The following is a 22,213-nucleotide window of genomic DNA, read 5'->3' on the forward strand; positions in this document are numbered from 1 at the left end:
AGTAGTGACGGTAAGAAGGAGTACACGCGTCAGTACACATTGGCGTTCCAGTTACTTTGGTGCTTCAGTGCCCAAAAGAGCGTTTCGTTAATGAAATAACTGGACGAACAGGGCATTTTTAAGAGGAGTTTTATGGCGCATGTCTGCCTCCGAACTAGTATCATTCTGGAAATTCCTTCCAATGGGATATGTCTGACAAGCTCACCGGCTACAATTCGTAAATATCATTGTGTACCGTAAAGTTATAATTAATAAATTACTTAATGTGTTTTAATTCTGTGATTATGTATTTCGATTTTTAGTGCAAGACGTGTCCGCGTATCTGAACAATCCAGTTGAAGGACTAGAATCATATTATCTGCAACAAGCGATTTTTAAAAATTTCATATAACTTAAATATGATCACTCTATACATAGTTCGCTGTGACAGTTTGCAGTGACAAGTTTGCGGTGACGAAACATTTTATAACATGGAAATCCGTGTCATAAATCTGTTCGTAACACAGTTCCTGCGAAGACTCCTTTTTATAGATTTATTCGTACGGAAATGTTGTCGACTGCTTTGACGCCAGCTTCTCAACAAAAATTAAATTGTTCGTTGGCTAACAGCAAGAGCAGCACGTGATGTCTAGACATTGAAATTGAAATTGATTGACATTGCGCCAATAAATCAGTTTTCGAAAATGTGCATAATTACACAGCAAGAAAACGGTACGCTCTGCATTTCTGCGCTTAGACACAAGTCAGTAAACAAGAAGTAATAAAAAAAACAAAAAAAACAAAGGGTAAACCGCCAATGTCAATACATATTAAGTATATTGTCGATGTGATTAAAAAAAAACTTAGGACGCTTTCAACAGTGGTCGAACTCACGAAGCTTTCGCTCATATGTGCTCTTTGTCATTATCCATTCGTCTCCGCTAATAACACATGTCCAGCACCAGGATTGGATAGAATCCGCTCTTGTGAACTTGGCAAATACGGATCCAGGGGACGAATTTACCAAGCTTTCGTTAGCAAGTGCTCTCGATCTTTCATTAGTGGGGGGCCTTCGCTAATATCCCGAGCATCAGGATTGCCTAGAATTTGTTCTTACGAACAACTTAAGCATAATAGACTTTTGTGAATAGGGTTCAACGCCTGGCATTTTCGCTAGAATCACTTATCTATTTCGTCTGATCTGCGCCGAGGCTTTAATTGTACGCGGCTTTCGCTATCATCATGCTTCTTGCGATTCAAGAGCTGTTCACGCAACCCACAGGGACGGAATTCCGAAGGGTTTTTATTTGTAAGAACAGTTTGGGCCATTGGCCTAATGCCTTCGCTAATAATATGTTTAATGTGACAGTTTCCTGGCATCGGCTCTTATGAATAGTTCTAGCTTGCGAACTTCTTTTGCTCAACATGTGACTCGATAAGTGTACTGCTTGGAACTTCTATTATTCTTCGCCGTTCAACGTTTTGAATAATATTTGCTAAGTAACTTCTTAAACCCTCTCCACGTCTGGTTACCATGCTTTCTGGCAAAACGGACAACGATAAGTTTATAGATAGCTTATATTTTGCGGCGCGAGATTTGACGACAGCGCTACCGCATCTTTGTGTCATCGCTTTGTGCTGCGCACCAATACATAAGTATAGTGTACAGTGGCCATCTCGACGAGAATGCCGGAAGAAGAGAGAGTTCATTTAGGGACGTCACTTACTTCAATAGAGCACTTTTACTTTTACTACCATAGGAGAGTGGAATAAGTTTTCTAGCCATAGTTGCCAGTGAACGTAATTTACTAACAGTCAGGCAGCTCCTCACTCCTCATTTCAGTAAATAACTAGTTGCTTATTACGTTTATTAGGGCTACCGTTTGTTCTTATTTTTTGTATTTGTATCACTCCTTCACTCATTCACTCACTCTCCTCACTCACTCACTCACTCACTCACTCACTCACTCACTCACTCACTCACTCACTCACTCACTCACTCACTCACTCACTCACTCACTCACTCACTCACTCGCTCGCTCGCTCAATATATACAAGTCATTTAATCATTTAATTAGTCGAAACAGTTAAGATGACGCCCAGAACTTTGGCAGAAAGTGACAGCAAACTTCCGTCCCCAGATCTGAAGGTCAATCAAGGTGAACGCAAGATCACGAGACCTCCGCTTGTTCGTGTATACACCACGAAATAGTGCCACACTCCGCTTACTGTGAACGAGCGCGCGCAAACCAGGAGCCGCAAAACAGTGAAAATAGCTACCGTAATGCAGTGCGCTCGCAGGTAGCAGGAGCCGCCGTAACGAGTTTCTCCCAATAATAACGGGTGCGACCCGAGAGGTGGCAGAACGTGATGGAGGGGGGGGGGGGGTTGCGGGTGGAGAGAACAGGGTCGTGGTTCGAAGCCGCCGCCTCTACACCGTATGTATATATAGTACGTTGCACTGCCGAGCGGCTCAGCAAAGAGAGAGGTGGCCTGGGGGCCAACAGGCATCCAGGCCTATATACACCTCACCCGCCGTGCCCCCCCCCCCCCCCGCCCCTCCCTGTCCTCCTCTCCTTGCACTTTTCGTTGGCCGCCCATCGTCGAAAAGAAGGTCCGCATTCCAGAGACGACGTCCCACCATCACCACCACAGGAGAGGTGGCTCCCCGCCGACACTGTGTTCCCCGCTGTTTACACGCCGCCGAGACGACGAAATTTGCGTGCAGCGGACGAGCGGCGTAAAATGCGGCGACAACGCACGCTACACGGCAGAATGCAACGCTAATGCGCAGCTATAATGTACGCGATGCAGCAGAAGAGACAGAAGCGTTCCGCACCTTTGTGCACCGTACTTTTTTCTACCGCGAACTAGACCACAGCATTTAAAGCCTGTCCTAACCTAGCCTAAGGCTAACCTGACCTAACCTAACCTAAGCTTGACAACGAGAAACAAGGGAGGAGAAATACAGACGCCACATCTTTCGTGTAATAAGACGCAACTAGGGTGAATTTTTAGTACTTCGTAGGCGGACGTATGTTCGCTATGAAATATAACATAATTGTGTCTTAGATTTTATTGTCTCATGCATCTCGCTCTTTAGATTAGGTTAGATTTAATTACTATGGGCTAGTCAATGTGGCCAGTCAGCCACTGTAAGTATTCACCAAGTGGAGTGTCAATATCAGCGCGCACTGATCGGATACAGCTTGCAGCCGGTAGAACATGGGCGCCAGGCGTCAGGACCGGCGCTCAAAATCTATCCATTCAACGCAGGGTTATATCGACAGTCTACTTATAGTGGACACTTACATAACACTTACCCTTTGGTTAACCTCCCTGCCTCTCTCTCTCTCTCTCTCTCTCTGCACGGCAGTGAAAATTACGGATCGCATCAACCAATCGACGAGAGAAGCAGAGAAAGTGCACATCCACTGTCTGTCTATGATCGCCCTTCGCATGCGACACTTCACGGAAGGATTACTAACGCACCATGGGCGATCCTTTCCCCGAAAACGCAACAAGATCTCTTTACCAATGGGCTGTCACCAGCATTATCTCCGCAGCACTACGCACGGAGGTGGGATGGATTATGGAGATTGTAACCTTGGACAAGTGCGAGCTTCTACTTCAAAGGACAATCTCAAAGATACTTCAACGTGACAATCAGTTACGCGTACCAGCCCAAATTTCCGGGTTAGATCGATATCCTCCAACTATATCCGACGCTATCCTCCGACTTCCTCACTCGCCTAACCTTCCTCCACCTTACCTCCCTAAGGTTAGGGGAGGAGCGTCACGCTCTATATAACCTAAGTGATAGACTAAAAAACCAACAGCACCTAATTCCGCGTCATTGCAGAGGGCGCGGACACCTCTTTGATAAAGGGCCTGACTCTGATAGTGTGACCAGTCCAGAAGCGTGCCGCCTGTATCAAATACGCTCGGCTATCTATCACTGTGGAGCCAAGAAGGAATGCGATGAAAGACTGTAGATGTGTATACGAAGAAGCCACTGTGGAGTCCAACTTCCGTAAACGGAAGCCAGGAGCCGCATGACGGCTTATGCGCCTTTATATGAACTGCCATGGGCGCATGATGCGCCGCAAACAAGAGGATGAGTAAGTATAGTAGTAACAGTGTGCAGGACACCCTGCCATGAACTAGATAATACGCATGTACATTTTAAATGTCTATCTCTCTCGCTCTCAATATATATATATATATATATATATATATATATATTGCAAAGGGTCTATAAAAAGATTTCGGAAAGGAGAAAAAAACTGTTGCAGTGGGTCCAGCGTTGTCCGGAAGGCCGTGAAAACACAAAGGACGATACAGGATCAGGATGCCACCCTACCTCGTGCGAACCTGAATGCACATCGCTCATGTGCGCAATTTTCTTGTGCTGAGTGACCGCTGAATGGCTCTTAAAATGAAAGCAGAAGCACTTGGTTTCGGAAAGTTGTCTGTCCACCAGATATTGACCGAAAATGTGGAAAACAAGAAGATTTCCGTAAATGATATTGAAACTGCTGCCTCACGAGTGAAAGTTTGTACAAAAAAAGAAAGGAATGCTGCATTGATTCGGAAACTTAAGCCGACAACGATGGGTTCTTGGAGAGAGATAGCGTAAAACTATTTGAATGTGTTTTTATTCCAAATCCGTCATTAGCTCTCCTTGACAGGTCAAACTGTCTCGGGCCCCGCACATACGAGCTGGGCCCGATACATTTTGACTTGACAGGGAGAGCTAATGACGGAATTCGAATAAAGACAGACTGGAATAGATCTACGGTTATACCGGCCTTTCAAAGGATCGCCACGGGTGCCTGAACTTGGTTTCATACGAATACGACATCCAGCTGAAGTCGCAGAGCAAGGAGCGGGGAAAATAAAAAAAGATGACTGAAAAGAAAGAAAAAGAAAGAAAACGTGGAACGACAAAGCAATATTCAATTATATTGATCTTGTTTTTTCTTCCTTTTTTTTTACTACCATGGCAATGTGCACCGCGAATGTGTACCTGAAGGTAAAACGTGTCAATCTTGCATTCTACCTGGAGGTACTGAAGCGTCTGAAAGATTGCGTGCGCCATGTGCGAACAGAGAGAGAGAGAGAGGAAAGAGGAAGGCAGGGAGGTTAACCAGAGAAAAAGATCCGGTTTGCTACCCTACGCTGGGGAGAGAGGGGAGGGGGAGGTAAAGTGGTAACAAAGTAGAGATAAGGAAAGAAAGGAGCATAGACACACAATCGCAATCCGTCACTGCCACCGCATACTGTCACCGCACAGCATAGTAACACTTGCAGCAGTATCAACATTTGTTCAGGCTACAGCCACTTGTCCAATTCTGTCGCCCTCGAAAACCGCAACAGTGCCCTCGTCGCCCTCTGCTGCGATGGCTTGTGATTGATGTGCGAACAAATTTGTCTAAAAGATGGCATGCTTGGTTGTGCACCACGATAATAGAGCTGCGTACTCTGCATTGATAGTGCGTGAGCTTTTGGCACCCTATTCTCCATCACTGTGCGCGGACACCCTCCCTACTCGCCCAAATAAGCCACCTGTGATTTTTTTTTAAATATTGATATTATATTTTGTTTCTCAAGTGCAAACTGGTACTCGCGGGCAGGTGTTTCGGGGATTCGACGGCAAATCAAAAAGGAAACGCATCGTTGCTGAAGCGCTTGAGAGAAGAGGGCTTCCAAGTGAGTGTGCTTCCAGCAATGGAAGAGGAGGTGGAAGCAGTGTAGTGCGCCTAATGGGGAGTACTTTGAAGGTGGAGACCTGGATGTGTCTGAAAGCTTGTGAGATTATTTTTTGTACTTAGCATGTAGAAACTTTTGCGGCTGATCTCACACGTCGCGGAAGACGCAATTACAGAAGGTTATTTCTGAGAGCTCCAATACTTCGAGTTATCATTATACAATAAATTGTTCTCGACGAAGTTAGCAGTCTCTCCAGCTAGCCGCAAAGGCGTTTGCATAAACTGCCGTTTCTTTTGCACCCGTATAAGTGGGACGAAGAGAACGCAAGGAGAGGAAAGGCAGTGAGCTCAACCGGACGAGCCTCTGGTTTGCTGCCCTACACAGGGGCATGTTCAGGCAACCTATGCAAGCGCTTGCTGTAGTCATCTCCTTCATTTCTCACTGAGGAAACGTGACTTCCTTGTTCTCGCAAAAAGGTTCTCGAACCTTTCCCGCCTGGAACACTTGCTCACTGATTTCTTTTAATGAGACTAGGCTGCAATGGAACCGGCTAGCCTCAGAATATAGTTTCACTGCTCTAGTTCAATTAAAGACAACTACGAATCCGATGTTTGGGTCAAGCAAGAACCTTCGATTTCTAGATATAATCATTTACATAGTTCCTTAAAGCGGTAGCGAACGTTGACAACTCCTACAAAGCGTCAGAGCTAGCTCCGCCTACACACTGCTTGGACAATTTATTACTGTGTGGTCCGCTTTGTCACTTGTGCCTTATGTAGAGAGATCGGTGATGAATGAATGATGATGAATTAATTAATGAGAGAAAGCTCAGCGTGATGGACTCCTCAACCGTACCTTCGGGGATTCTACTATGTGGTGGGACACTTCGTTGGGTTGTTCGCGCAGTTCGATGTGCAACAAAAAAAAACAAAAAAATAAACGTTGCCTAACAGCCTTCAGAAGAGGAGTGTTCCACACGAGATCTTTGAAGGACGCATTCTTCCATGAAGGTCCCCGAATAATCAGGAAAGCCGTTTTACGCCTGCCGATTGCTTTCCTCCGAGACACCGAGTTGATGGACGCTTCGCGAAACACCCGTGCTATCCAGGTAATATATGCTCCAGTGGAACAGTTGCCGACCGAGCATGCCAGACTTACCCCAGCATGCTGCAACAGCCCCACCGACTGGGCCGACTGCGGTACATAGTTCAGCGAGGGCATTTGGCAGTTTGTGTGGAATGTCGTGCATCATGCATGTTGCGGAGTGTGGCAGCATCTGTGAATGTATTTCAAAGGCCAGAGCAGGCGTTAATATAGCGGGCGAATATGGCAGTGTGTGCATCGCACAGGAGATAATCTTAAGAAGGTGGGGGTGTCAGCAGTGGGAGCCCACTGCTGTCGCTCTAAACGGATACATAGTCGGGAGCATCATTGACGTCTCGCTTTATGTTATTTATTATTTACTTTACTGAGTTTCACACAGCGATTCAGTCGTAGAAACGTGTCGTGCCTCAGGAACGTGCCATCCACTCAAGGCGTGATGGCCGAAGCGCCGCGAAAAATCAACGTACAAAGAAGCGTCACGGGGAGGAGCGCCGCCTGGGACCAGGGCGATGCACCACGTCTCCACCACGGCGGAGGCCGGGCTTTCGCGGCGGGCTTTTATTTTATGCAGAAGGCCTCGACCGGGCCGGACCACCGTACGCGGACTGGCGGCGGGAGGATAATAACCGGAGACGTCTCCGCTGGCTGAACTCCTGTCGAACGCTCCGCGTCCTTGAAGGTGACGTCGGCGTCTAATGACTGAGGGTCCCGCCGACGGCGCAGAGGGGTCCGCCCAGGGAGTAGAACACGCCGTCGAATGAAGCAGACCTGTCTGCTGCCGCAGGGGCTTGCGTTGCGGCAGCCTGTGCTGCTCGCTGCTCACTGCGGTGGTGAGCTCTTGGAAGCTGAGCCCTGTGGGAAGATGTGCGGCTGGGAAGCGTAGCCACCGCTGCAAACTACGGCGGTGTTGTGTGAAAGGCGGCGTTCTGGGTGACGTGTATCGAAGAGACCGGCGGACGAGAGGAGCAAGAGAAAGAATGAGATTCCGGGAGGGGCCTTTGTCTTTTGCAATGTTTGAAATTTAAGTCTCGGCATCTTTTTGTGCCCACGCCGGTCGTTTCTCGACTGATGTTCCTCACAGTGGATGTTTGTTGTCGGAGAAGTCGCTTTCAGAATAAATGCATTAAACTGACTTCAATGCTTAAATTTCATCCGTCCATCATGCCGCATGGTAACCCAGGCAAATACAAAGAGCAAACGACTTCACGGACGACGATATGATGTGAAGCACGCGAACCTAAGAATAAGCTCAACGTCGTGGTGTATGGCACTGTTTAAATGGTCAGAAACGGTAACAAAATAACCAACTATCAAGTAGCTCCCCCCCCGTAAAACATACTCCACAAAGGTTGGAATCTATATGGGCCTAGTGATTGCCTTGTAATGTAAGCGCTTGGATAACTGTTATCCGGACTGTAGAGAGTGTCGAAGTATACGTTATTGACTACTGTAAAGACTGATCGGTGGAGGCATGCTCAAGACGTTTCAACTCCGCTCTTATAATGCTAACAGTAAGAGCTGTCTCGTAGTGCAAAACTGCTGCCTGCTCATCAAATTGAGAAACTATGCATGTTTACAGAAAAATGGCCCAGATTTAAATGTCGCACGGGAGTAAACATTGTATATTGCAACCAAATTTATTTTACTGATTTTAATGCATTTGACATCGTTTACAAAAATAAAGTTCGTCCTCTCTCTCTCTCTCTCTCTCTCTCTCTCTCTCTCTCTATATATATATATATATATATATATATATATATATATATATATATATATATATATATATATATATATATATATATATATATATATATATATATATATATATATATATATATATTCATTTTCGATTACGACGCAGCATCGGCCTCTGTCCCCCAAGATAGCATTTTCAGCCTTGCATATATTTTGCCACAACGCAAGGTACTACACTATACGATCACGGCCGAGATAAAGAAGTTTGCAGGGACGACATGGCCACAATTAGTACATGACCGGGGTTGTTGGTGAAGTATGGGAGAGGCCTTTGCCCTGCAGTGGGCGTAACCAGGCTGATTATGATTATGATATTTTGCCATACTGTGTTTGTGGAATGGAGGTATTCGCAGCATAAACGAGATGGAAGGCTTGAAATTATGCACCGAAAAACTCCCTCGGTGACTTGGTTGCTTGGACAAACTTACGGTCCACAGGTTCTGGGGACCGCAGATATCATTAATTGGCAAGCACGCTCTCCTATCACCAGTCACATTTCTCGCCATCAGCACCATCTCTGGGTCGTCCAGCGAGCCGACGAAGCGGCCAAGGGCCAACAACCCTTGGCCGAAACTTAAGCGTGGTCCTGGCCCACCCCTCCAAACCGCAGGGCACTCAATAAAGTTACTAGAATGAATGAATGAATGAATGAATGAATGAATGAATGAATGAATGAATGAATGAATGAATGAATGATTATATGTGAAGGGGGGAAGGGCTCACGACAATTAAACAAAGTGCGATGCACCACTGCTTCAGCGAACCGAAAGAGGAAAACGACGAGCATGAAATGCTGTAAGATGTGAAGCGTGAAAGCATATGACCTGACGAAAGGAAATAGGAAGGACATCCCTAACTCACACCTGATATAATTATTTAAAATCAGTTGCTCATAAAGTACAATGAAAAATATCGGGAAGAATTTGACAAGGTACAACTATGATGATAGAAAACCGCAGAAGAAATAGTAAGCTATGGTACTCCGGTACTGCTGCCAACGCACCAGGGGTAAGGGGATATTTTATAGTGTCTACGTAGTGACCATGCCCATTTAGTCTGCTGCTGAAGTACTGATTGGCTGGGGGTGACCTGTCTCCTTTTCACGTTGAGGTGTCCTCTCACGAGAGACAGTTACTGCGCTGCACTTCATCCCAATTTCTTCCTCCTTTCAAAACAAGAATCTCTATCCCCAAGCCCAGCCAACCAGAACTTCAGCAGCAGACAAAATGGACATTGTCCACTACGTGGACACTTAGAGAAAAGACCCCTTCAGGTTGACTTCGTGCCAGTTCTATACGGATGCTGTATTTCGAAAGCAAAATAAACGATAAGCTTAGCAGAACCAACCAAGAAAAAAAATGTCGCAGTTCTTCCCGAAAAGTGAATTATCGATTGCGATAGCAAATTGATAGATAGTTATACGAAGTAAGGATAGCAGTATTATAGGCCGTGTGAACTTGTAAGCACTCGTTTATTAACTAAATTAACAAGCATGGTGTCACGGGCGCCCAAGCAAACATGAACACATCTCACTCGATGACCGCGGAAACTAGCTTTTAGAACAATGGAGTGAGGAAGCGCGGTAGCTGCAGCGAGCAAATTGACCTTCCTGCTGGCTCTCGCTTCAACGTGAACTAAGCGCCGAAGACACAGCGCACGTGGAGCTATCAGCACACTCGGTGCGTGCACACTCTCGCCGTCGCAGATCGCTTTCAATATAGAGCCCGCGCGGCCGACCCATACGCAGCCACCGCCAGAGTAGAAAGCCCCCCTCTCTACCCTCTCCCCGGTGCCTTGTGCGCGACGGAAGACGGCGCGCTTCCTCCACGCTTTCCTCCCTTGCGCGCGCGAGATTGGGTCGCCATCTTCGGCTCACCCTCGCACGTTTTCACTCGCACATACAGCATACGTAGCGCAGCGGCGATGCGGAATACAGAACATCACGGTGACGACGGCGGCAGACAGGCGCGTGGAGTGTCCGCATAATTGCTATCGGAATAATAAAAAAGAAGGAGAACAAAGCTAAGAAAAAAACGATGATGTTAATCATTGTTGTTCTTGTCTTCTCCTTGTAATCTTCGCTCGTTGAACAACCCGCTCATTTTTCCACCCAAAGAGCGCGTGGGAAATAGCTTAACCCTACACTCCTGCCAATATAGTGAAGTCAGTTTGCCTCTCCTTCCTTAGGGCGCGGCAGAGACGCGATATCCACCGGCCTTCAGCACGTGTCTCTACGCATGCGCACTTGATACAATCGGCGGGCGAGTGGAGCCGCGCGACGTCACAAAACGCTACGTCTTTAGTGACCGCAGCGGACCCTTGAGTGAGATAAACACTTCAGCTGCTTGGTCGGGCGCTTTCGGCGACGGACATTTAAAGGGAAGGGCAGGCGATATATTTGGCCCGGGTATTTACCCGCGCTTAGGTCGCTGAGCTCGGCGGCCTTGAAGCGCTGAGAGGATCGGCGCAGTGGATCTATGCGTCAGACGCTGTCAGGTGGCAGGCCCGTGTCCTTTGAGAGTGAGACGTGCAGATGTAAGCTCTCTAGCTTACGACGGCGTAATCAATGTATTGTGCAGATATTAATGAATCAGGCCCAAACTCCAGATAGAACAAAGAAACTTTACGCCAGCCACACTGCAACACGAGAAGCAGAGGAAATAATAATAATCCCAGTACAAAGCTTTACCGGAAGGCGGCCGCTTGATTTTGCAGATGCGTGTAGCTGATGCTCAAGATTAAGACAATGAAGCGGAGCAGGGCACCTCGTATAATCCTCTGAGCATAGGTATGCGCATTCGATTCGGTACGTCTATTTCGTTCCTTAATTGCTGAAGTGCTTGCTCGTTCATAAAAGTCCATCGTAGCGAGTTCCCACACTCTCTGATGAAGAGTACTGCCACTTGGCTTGTGTACCTAAGCATTGGAGAAAATTTTTGCTACCTGCGGAAATGCAATATTCTTTTGTGCCTGAAGTACTTGGTCGGAGATCATGGCCCGTCTAAACAGAAATGTGATTTGATAGCCCTAAGAGATCTTCTTACGCACAGCAACCTAATTCGCTGTGAAATTTAGATCCTCTCAACGTCTACTCACATTTCGTGTTTGATTTTAGGATAGTAGAACAATGTGACATTTTTGTGTGCACATATAATAGTTTTTATCCCACAGTGCTCCAACCTATCCTGCTTTTTTTTTCTTTGTTAACTTAGTGTGCAGCTGTGTCTATTGAATGCATAAGCGTCTCATAAAGGTGAAAGGGTCGCTTCAAATTCTTAACTGTGCATTGGTATATCCGGCGCTAACGTAGTCTGCCATCTTGCTCCTCATCAGTTATAAGCAAGAAATAGGCGAAGTATGTGACAGGCTTTCTACCTATGTAAAAGGAGCAGCTGCAGGGAATTTAATTGAAGTATAAGCATAAAATGTAGCAGGGCTTTCACATGCGCGCTCCAGAGGTTTTGAGGGTTCACCTTCTGCATGACCGCCAGTCATAGACCGTTAATCTTTTGACGGCAGACTTAGTCGCCGAATTGCACCATCAGCTTCTCATTCCAGAGAGGGAGCATCTTCGTTATTTCATTTTTTTTTTTTTTTTACCCAGCACGTAATACTCGTCTGATATCACTGATCCGCGTCATCCGAAGAACGGTGTCGCTAACCTCTCGAGGCAAGGAGGCCTCCAGACCCGTGCGGACTCCACGCATGCACGACGACATCTCGCCGTTCAAACAATCTAAGCAGCCCTTTAAATTTCTTTCCGAGAACACCGCACGGGAAAACACCGAAGAACGTCAAAAGACAAACTATATGCAAGGAGAAAAAAAACGTCATTACAAAAGCTACTCTATCAGTTCCTTGCACTCGTAATTCCTACAAGGCGACGTCCTCCCTAAGCGCCGGTGTTCAAAGGCTCCGAACCGACGTAGCACATTACAATCGTCTCGGCTCGGTCAGAACAACTCGTACACGTAGTAATGGCCACACCGCGAGAATAGCGCGGGCGTAAGCGTGTTGCGAGAAGAAAGCAAAGAGTAAGCAAAGAAAAAAAAAGGAAACAAAGTAGGACGACTGACGAGAAGCTGGCGAGCTCCTTCCTCCTTGACGCCGCGCTCTCCTGGCTAGCCCCCCTTTCGCTCGAGAGCCCAATCGGAGTAGGCTACGCACCCACGCAGCTCGGTCCCATTGGCGCGGGCGTTCGTCGGCGGCGGTACCTGTACATCGCTGGCACATGGACGCGCTTACACAAGGGTGTGTGCGTGGCAGCGTATGATCTCGCCGCCACAGCATTACCAGCCCTGCTGCTACTACTGCGACGACGACAAGGAGAGACGAAGACGCGAAAGGAGTAACTGCGCAGTGTATACCGCCCGCGAGGAGGGTGTCGCCGAAAGAGTAAAAGGAGCCTTGACGCCCCTTCTCCTCTCAGCCAATCACGCTTTCGCACAAGGTCAGCGGGTGCGGATCGGAGGAACGAAACGCGCCGGACGGCTTGGCGGGGGAACGGCTTCGCGTTGTAGTACGAGTGTATACAGGGTACATCGCCCACGTTTACGTAGCTCGCCTTAGCTTTTGTTTATTGTCCTCGCTTTTGCCTCATTTTATGGTTTGTTTCTCAGTCCGGACTATATACGCTTTAGAAGTGACCACCATGCAAGGCTTAAGAAGGTCCAGTGAGCGAGCTCAATCATAAATCCGGTTGGTTTGCTGACTTGGGACATATTCTCCATAGCATTGGTTTTTCTTTCATTCCACAACATATTTGTTTCTTTTCTTTCGACTTCTTTCTTTTTCGAAATTATGTTACGCTTTCAATTCCAGTTTCTTGGCATGTTGAAGAAGCTCCAATGTAACAACATTATCATACTGCCAATAGTTCTGTCTATGTAACATCTATCAGCGTTTGTTCATTATACGTGCTTATGTTATTTTCTTTTTCTTTGTCAGCTGATGTTATGCTTCGTGCACTAGTTCGGTGCAGCACTGAAGAAGGCCAGCGTACGAGTGTGATGCGTTGTGCGCTGTTATCGTACGCAGAAGAAGGAGACGAAAAAGCGTTGTCGTGGTGTTTGTTCACAGTTGCGTAGAGTTATTTAACCGGTAAGACATGACGAATTTTAGACATGAATTTTAGACAAATTTTAGAGATGAGCATCTCAAGTTCTCCAGAGCAGCGGCCTTAGCTACACGCTGACGCCCCTGTATAAGTGAACCAGTATAACACATCCGTCGCTGTAAACCCATTCTTTTAGATCGTTGTCGCTGAGATCTAGTGAACGACTTATACGCTAAATAACCGTCACTAAATACATAACAACACATGACCCATCACCTCCCTATACGGCGATCCGATATGTTCGTACGGCACGGTACTTACTTTTATACAGTATTCCCTATCATATCAGGTTATTCGATATGGAAGATCAGAGGAATACAATTTTTCTAAACCATGGAATTTATATAGGGTGCCCCTTGACCAACGGCGAAGCGAAAAGGAAAAAAAAACGAGTACCATAGAAGAAACAAAACATAATAATTGAACCAGTCAAAATTTCAGGGGTATACTATAATGGTACATAATCCGTGCCGCTAACGAGTGGAACCTGGCTGCTAGAGCGATAACTTATCATGGAAACTATACAGTAACTTCCCCAAGAGCAGCCATTTTATTTCTCCTCCTGGACATCTTAGAGGTGAGGACTGTACTCGTCATGTGCGCAAGCCGAAGATACACGGCACAAACATCGCCTCTTGTAAACGTGTCAGCAGCACTACGAAATGGGGACGGCCACGTTGCCTTACCCGTTATTCTGCCTGCCTCCAGCAATATCCAGGGCTCTGCCTTCAAGTTGACGTCGTGACCTGCGCAAGCAAAAAAAAAAAAAAAAAAAAACGGAATGCACAAAATTCTTTGAGCAACCTTTACAAGGCATAGCACTATGCGAAATTGATTTTGCATTATTTGACGATGGTCGAAGAAGTATGCGAATAGCGGGTCAAATGCGTAAGTTCGCTCCTTGTATATTCTTTCTTCACAGCATTTAGCAACATAATTACATAAGCACACTTACTTTTAAAGCCTTAAGTTTGACAGGAAGTTTACGCCTGCATTAACAGTTTCGCAATATCACGCTTAGCAGATATCATCAACCTCATTATGTCATCACAAATACCACATGAAAAGACCGGCGACTGCAGAAGACTGGTAATTATTCTAAGAGCTACGTGCATAGAAATTAATGAGCCCCATTAGCTTTTACCTCCGTCCTCATACAATTTAGTATGCATGGTGTTTTCGCGAACCCTTTCAAAATTTGTTAAAGGCTGCCTGCGGCAGATAGCTCAATTCTAGTTCATGAGGTGGTCTACTCGAAGTGGCGGATACTACTTGCTAAAAGCATTTAAAGGTAAAATCGGCTAATTAACATAAATTCACTAAGGGACTTTTAAACTAATTACCTTATGACCCATATAGCAATTTACAAATTCTAGCCATAGAGTTCGCAAGGTGTATGCACTTCGAACGAATTCTCAGGACGACAGCAGTTTCGAGATATTAATTATCGAACTTTGTGGAGAAATGCATTGGCGTTCCAGTTAATTGTGTGCTTCAATGCATAAAACGACGTTTTATTAGCAAATTAACTGGGACGCCAATGCATTTCTCCGCGCCAGTTCGGGAATTAATATCTCGAAACTGGTGTCATCCTGGAAATTCCTTCCAAGTGGATCCGCCTTGCGAACTCCACGGATAAAATTTGTAAATTGCAATTTGGCCCATAAGATAATTATTAGAAGTTAATTATTGAATGTTTGCTACTTAACCAATTATGCATTTCAAGTATTCTCCGCCTCTTCGAGTAGACAAGCTCATGAACTAGAACTGTTATATCCGCCACACGCAACCTTCAAATATTTTTGAAAGTGTTCGCTGATACACCCTGTGTAGGGTATATCACAGCGTATTCTTAGCGTATTGAAATGTAAAAATATAATCATTTACACCGTCTGGCAAAGCTTCAGGATAAACAAAAGGGTTTTTTTTTTCATAGAGTTACTAATCTTGTGCATGCCTGGCTTCTTACACTTGTAGAACGGAAACCTCGTTAGAACTGCTCGAAGGGAGCAGGCGCCGTTATTACGAAAAAAGAAAACATGTGCCCCACAACGTGGCCGGTATTCCGGTATACGCAATGGCGTTTGCGTAATACCGGCTTACCGGATGCTGGTAGCGATATCTTGTGACGCTTTGTCCGGCAATGGTTTGTGCATACCGTGAGTGTTCTTGTCCAAAAAAGTATTAAAAAGGCAACGTGTTCACATTTACGCCACAGCCGAAATTTTGCACCAGCAGCGAAGTAGTATGCACTTGGCCACAGCAATAATAGCCCCGTGTTTGTCTCGTTGAGCTGTCAACCGCCAGGTGGCTGCACCAAACCGGCCACTCACGCTTACGCCTCCGGTAACCCGGTTATTCGCAAACGGTGGGAAGGTTGGTATACCACAATATAGTATCGCCGCTGAACGTTTACGGTGCGCATTTCTGAAAGCAACAAACATCGTTTTTTACTTCATAATGTGAACTCTCGTATTCTCCCTCTTTCTTTCACTCTACCATCCCTTTCTCCACGTGTAAGCTAGCAAAGTGCGCGACTTCTAGTTAACACCCCCGCCTTTCATTAATTCTTCTCTTCTCTCTCTACGTGGGGCGCTACCCGAAATAAAGAAAAAAACAGAAATTACAAGCAGAATCTCCTGTGGGAGTTAGGTAAATTATGTGTAAGGATTTGCTACTAATCACGTGCTGTTTCGTCGTCATATGCTGCTGTGTTCGGTATAATTGCGAGAAACACGGCGGAAGAATCGTGAAAGGGAGAAGCGGGGTTGCGACACAGAAATGTTAACTGAGACCAGCACGAGATGCTGAAGAAGAAGTGGGGGGATGGGAGGGGGGTGAGTTAGTCCATTTTCCCGGCATGGATGTTCGCTTGGTCGCACAACTGCTCGAGTGCGTCGGTGACGTCAGATTCAAGACCAGTATTGCTGTCGTCTCAAAAATGCGCGAGTCGAAGGTGCGAAAGGTGACCCGTGGCATGTAACAGCGTCCAACCGCAGGGAAACACAAATATATATATCCGAAAGCCAACAAGAAACTATGCCGCGATGAAGCTCGGCGCCACCGGCTAGCCGTAGAAGGTATTCCGGCCTCAACTGTCTGTGCCGCCGTCATACGTGACTGTGAAGTGCGCGTTCGATTTCATCGGCCTTAGTAGCAGCTGTCACCCACGTATGTCGTGTAGACCCTCTGCCGCGCATAGAGTCAAGTTGTGGCATGCCATCACTCTCGTGGCATCTTTAAAACATGCCAGGTTTCTTCTGTACGTTCGGTGACGTTACGGGCTGCTCTTTAGTAGCATTATTTTCTTCTGTTTTTTCATTGTTCTCCTCCCTCTCCACGATTCGTGTGGTGCGACGAGTTAGCGTTTTGGAGCTTCAGAGTCGGTCGAACTCGTACGGCTCAAAGACCACCCACTAGCAGTTGGAATGTCAGTGTTCTCTTCCCGCTGCTACTATTTCAAATACATATTTTTTTCTTGCTCTTCAGCTAGAATGCCGATCCGCAGAGCGTGTGCTTGCAGCAGTAAAATCATGTGCGCTTTGTCCTCGATCAACCGACATGATGGAACCTCCGTCCCGGCCGCGAGATACGCGGGCAGGGGGAATACGTTTATAGCACTTTGGTACTTTGTATTATTGGTTCATATATCTATACAGGTGTGTGTTGGCGGTTGCTGTGGAACTACGGATATTGACTGTTGTTAGGCAGCTCGGCTTATAGGAGCTGCCTTTTGCGTTTCAAGCCGTCTCACTGCCCATATGCTGACGATGTGTTTTTTAAAGCGACACATTTTTGGGGATCTTCCTCCCGCTTTGCAGTTCGCCATTTTCCGGATATTTATGGTCAACCTGGAACATTAGATGTCAGTAGCTTCCACTAGCACTATAATAAATTAATAAATAAAAATGTCCGATGGTCGAGTTCGACGGTCGCTAATATCAAATCACATGAAATCAGAAGGCGTTCAAAAGAAATGCCTGATTAAGGCTGTGAACCAATAAATTATTCTACTGCGTGTCGTTAATTTCCAGTCTTTACTTCCCCAAAAACTTGCTGTTTGAAATTGAACATCATTGGCTGTTGTTCTAATTCCACCGTTATTTAGCAACTTGTGACCACTACGGAATGCGACTTTAAGGCTGAAGTATGCGCTAGAGATATCCACGTCCTCCAATGTACTGTGTTTGCTTCAAAAGTTCGACAATCGGTTATTCCACACAAAATACCCCTTACGCCATATATTCAGTATCTGTTGGAGTTTGCATACATTGCAAAAGTATGTGCCTTCGTTGAAACAGCTCGTTGAAAAGAATATCCGTTGGTATTCCTTGTACAAGCAAGATCTGCGGTTATTATGTATTCAACCAATGAGCTTAACGTAATCGTTCCAAGCACAGCAAAATAACTTGAAGCGAGATCTCAGCAGTTCTGGTTGCGGAGCTGTTACGATGTAATCTGTGCATCAGACTCGTCCGACATTTGAAATTGCATTCCTTGTAGCGTCGTGAAATTGAGAACATCTGTTGGTATTTCTTCTACTAGCAACATCTGCTGTTATTATGTATTCAATCCATAAAGCTTAAGGCTTCTACTATTGCCAGCACAGCAAAATAAGTTGCAGCGAGATCTCAGCAGTTCTGGTTGCGGAGCTGGTACAATGTAATCTGCGCATCAGCATTGTCTGACATTTGGAATAACATTCCTCGTAGCTTTGGGAAATTGAGCTATACATCTGCATAATTAGGACAGTTTTACGAATAAGTTTTCGGTGGAAATCTTTTCCACAAAGCACGTCACGGTTGAGAGATCTGCAGAATGCGACATCTGCATGCGCGCGGAGCATTGCGGAGCTGCTCCACATATTCCCGACGTCGATCTACACGGTTGTATCCAGCTTTTCTGGACATCAGGGTTTAGTTTGCGGGAATGCCACCACGTGGCGTATTGACCTTAAACTTTTCAAACTTCCCGCTGTGACATTGTGATGGCGCCAACGAAACAAAAAAAAAAATGAAAGAATGAAAAGCTATCCCTGCGCATTGAACTTCACCGCAAAGCTTGTCCCGCCGGCGTTATCAGTGTTCTTGGCGAAGCAAACCCAGTGGTTGTTCATTCCGGGCTTTTCAGAGGCTTCCCGAAAGGCAGCCACGTGTCTTTTTCTTTCATTTTTTTTATGCTACAGAGTCGACGGCCTAGGACAATCGTCGGAAGCACTTCGCGGCAGCTTTAGCTCGGGTCTAACTCCCATGTCGCCTATTCAAATACATGCAAAACGCAGAAACGCTTTTCTGAGAAAACCACTGGGCCGACTTTAATGAAATTTGTTGCATTTGAAAGAGGACTTGCTCGCATCCTCATAGCGCGGAAATCGGTATCAGCCTTGAAAGAGTTACACTATAGAGCGCATTCTACTTAATGTGATGGCGTCCGCGTCCCAAATTTCAGACCGATGCCTCACCCAGGGAGGACCCACCCTGTAAGACTGACGGCTAAACATTTCGCGTATATATGTAGCCATCCGATAATTGCCAGACGCTGGCGTCGGCCATACGACCTACCGGACTTCTCTTCAACACTTGCCGACATTGTCACCTTAATTTGTAACGTCTGCTTCCAGCTGAACTCTTTCAACAGTCAATTTATTTCTCCCGAAATTTAGCCCTCCTGGTAACGTGAGTTATGCTTTTTATCTTTATGTTATCTTTATATTTAAGTTAGCGCTGTCCTGAGGTTTCCGTCGGTTTCACCTTTCACAAGATGCCCGCATTCTTGTCGGCCGCTATTTCTATTTTGGGGGATTTTTGATAGACGTTGAAATCACAGCACGGCTCCTTGACCATGCTGCTCTAAAAGTCCTTTTATTTTCCTGAGGCTGTCTGCAAGCTTCTGCCTTCTTGCCATGGATGCACCTACTTCCTAAGTTCACTGTCAGTTGTAGCCGACTTTGACGACTACATTCCCACAGAAGTCAGCAATCACTCAAAGACCATTCAACTGAAGCCGTTTAAATCAAATTTACCATAGACAGGACAGCCACTTTTCCCCACTTCGAATATAACTATTCCATTCATGAGCGCAATCCTCAAGCCTATCACTTCACAGTCTAGAAAATTATGCCGATCCCACGCACTGTGGGAATCGATGTAAGCGATGCTATCTGTGCGGTTTGCTTTGATTGACGATATTTAGCAGTGATGGTGTTCCATTTCTTCAGCGTTTGGCGCACGAGAGTAATGAGTTGCTCGTAAATGTTGCCTTGCGTGTACCACTGCTGTTTGTCTGCGTAGCACACCTAATACAGAGGGAGACGTGTTTGCTTCAGGCGTTGTAGTTCGCCATTGTCGATAACCTATGAGAAGATTGCGCATTGTCATTGCCTCACATGGCACATCACATCGCGGCAGAACTGTTGCCAGAGTTATGGGGCTGTATGTGCCAAAACTACGATTGGATTATGACGCACGCCGTAGTGGCGGATTCCGGAAATTCGGACTACCTGGTCTTCTTTGGCGTGTACCTAAATCTAAGTGCACGGGTGTTTTCGCATTTCGCCCCCATCTGTAAAATAATTTAGAGCACCATGCAGCGGCGCCATCATACCGAAAATTCAATAGCTAAACACTTTCCGATTACTGGTATCAAACCAGCACTTCGTGGCTCAATGTAGCCCTGTAGTCCAAGGGCCACTTCCACCACAGGCACGGTGTCGGGGCTCATATTTCACGTGACCGTACGTATGTCAGCAGTAATTATCACAAAATCACAGTATTTTATTCAGGTCTTAACATTAGTCAGTCAAAATATATGCGGCAAAACCTTCATCATTACACTTCAGTACTTTTCGTTCTTACGTACATGAGCGCGCTGCTCCATATGTTACAAAGTACTGAAAATGTATCCAATGCTTTTCCCCAGGCACTTGTTTTTATTCCTAATGACGTCTGGAAACGAAGCCTGATGAGAGCAACGCTCAGAAATCTAATCGGCAGCGTGCACAATGTTCTCGCACTCCTTTTGTGATTTACCGTATATAGCCCCGAGACGCTTCTTGTAAAAGGTAGGAGAATCGATTGTAAAGGCAGAAGTACACGGTCGCGCACATTGCGCCTAGAAAACATGTCCAAGCTTTCACACTTGCTTTATAAGAAGCCGACTGCACCATCAATATGCCGGCCGCTTTTAACTGCACCAAATAAATCTAATAAATGAATACAAATATTGGTGACATCATTTTATCATTCGATTGTTCGGATTAGTAACATCTAGATACGGAGCAAGTTGAGAAGTTGTGTGCGTAATTAACGAAGCTACGTTATTTATCTTTTCAATAATTTATCTCAGGTGGGTAAAGCAAATGAGAAGTTTGGAGCGCGTCCTCGAGATTATCTAGCCGAGCGAAGAAATTTTACTTAAACATGCTACTGTAAGAGCTATCCGAACAAACCTTTTCCAATTAAACTCCCTCTGAAAGCATAAGTGAGGCAGAGAAAGGCACCTCTGTAAATCAATACAGACCGCACTGAACCTTTTGTGATGTTGCCATCAGTAGTATTGCTCCGTGAGCATTTCCCTCTCGGCCAGTCCGCTTTCAATTTTTATTCGCGTTGTTTTTTCGAAGGCAAGCAGTCTGAAGTTTTAGTGTCAAGATACGCATGTGCCACCGACAGTTTGCTTGGTCGTAGAAGCGATAAATGACGCATTGATGGCACAGAGTTAGCGCGTCGGGGGCAACAAGTCGATGCGCTGCCGCCGAGGCCTCTGGAAGATAACGAAGGTGAACAGCTGGGTACCTGCTCACGGAACTGTGGCGATGGTGACAGTGCCATCGTGACGAAATCTGGGGCGGCGATATTGACGGCTCAGGCGCTTTCCTGTTTTCTTTTTTCATTGATTTTTGCCTTAAGAGATACTGCTATAAATGCACTGTCATTCGTTCTTGTCTCGTAGATTTAAATATGGGTTTAAATAAACTCCGTATCCTATTCGTTCCCGAGAGTAGGTGTAAGCAGGTAAATGCTCGCTCGCTCACACACACTCACACACACACACACACGCACACGCACACACACACACACACACACACACACACACACACACACACACACACACACACACATACACGCACGCACGCACGCAAGCACGCACGCACGCACGCACGCACGCACGCACACACACACACACACAAATTCCCGCACATGAGGTTAAACTAGGGTGGTTGCTTGAGCTAGTTGGTAATTCATGATGAAAAATAACGTACAGCGCGAAGGACAAGGACTGCGAAGACGACATACAGAGCGCTGACTTCCAACAATATTTAATTGCGTTGCCACAACGTGTGTATATATACAAGAAAGGGCATGCGCAGAAAATGAAAGGCAGTCACATGGGGTGTTCTAACAGCAAGTCACCGAACTAAGAGCATGGTCATTAAAAAAATAAAAAAAACATTACGATTTCTGATAATCGCCGTACGTTATATAGAAACAAAATTTTCTAAAATTTTTGCCCATTCAATCACTCATGGGCATTGCCATGCGGTCCCAC

At 45.9% G+C, this 22,213-nt stretch overlaps 1 protein-coding gene across 1 annotated transcript in view; it reads right to left on the reverse strand.

Moving 5' to 3' along the window:
* Positions 1–22,213, reverse strand: part of LOC126544898 (G1/S-specific cyclin-D2-like) — a 357,628-nt gene that overhangs the window by 182,059 nt on the left and 153,356 nt on the right. Inside the window, exon 2 of the mRNA XM_050192430.3 lies at positions 14,353–14,412. The gene's annotated coding sequence lies outside the window, so the exon portion shown is untranslated. The remainder of the gene's footprint in view (positions 1–14,352; positions 14,413–22,213) is intronic.

The sequence above is a fragment of the Dermacentor andersoni genome, chromosome 10, assembly GCF_023375885.2.
Source record: "Dermacentor andersoni chromosome 10, qqDerAnde1_hic_scaffold, whole genome shotgun sequence".
Taxonomy (NCBI): Eukaryota; Metazoa; Arthropoda; class Arachnida; order Ixodida; family Ixodidae; genus Dermacentor; species Dermacentor andersoni.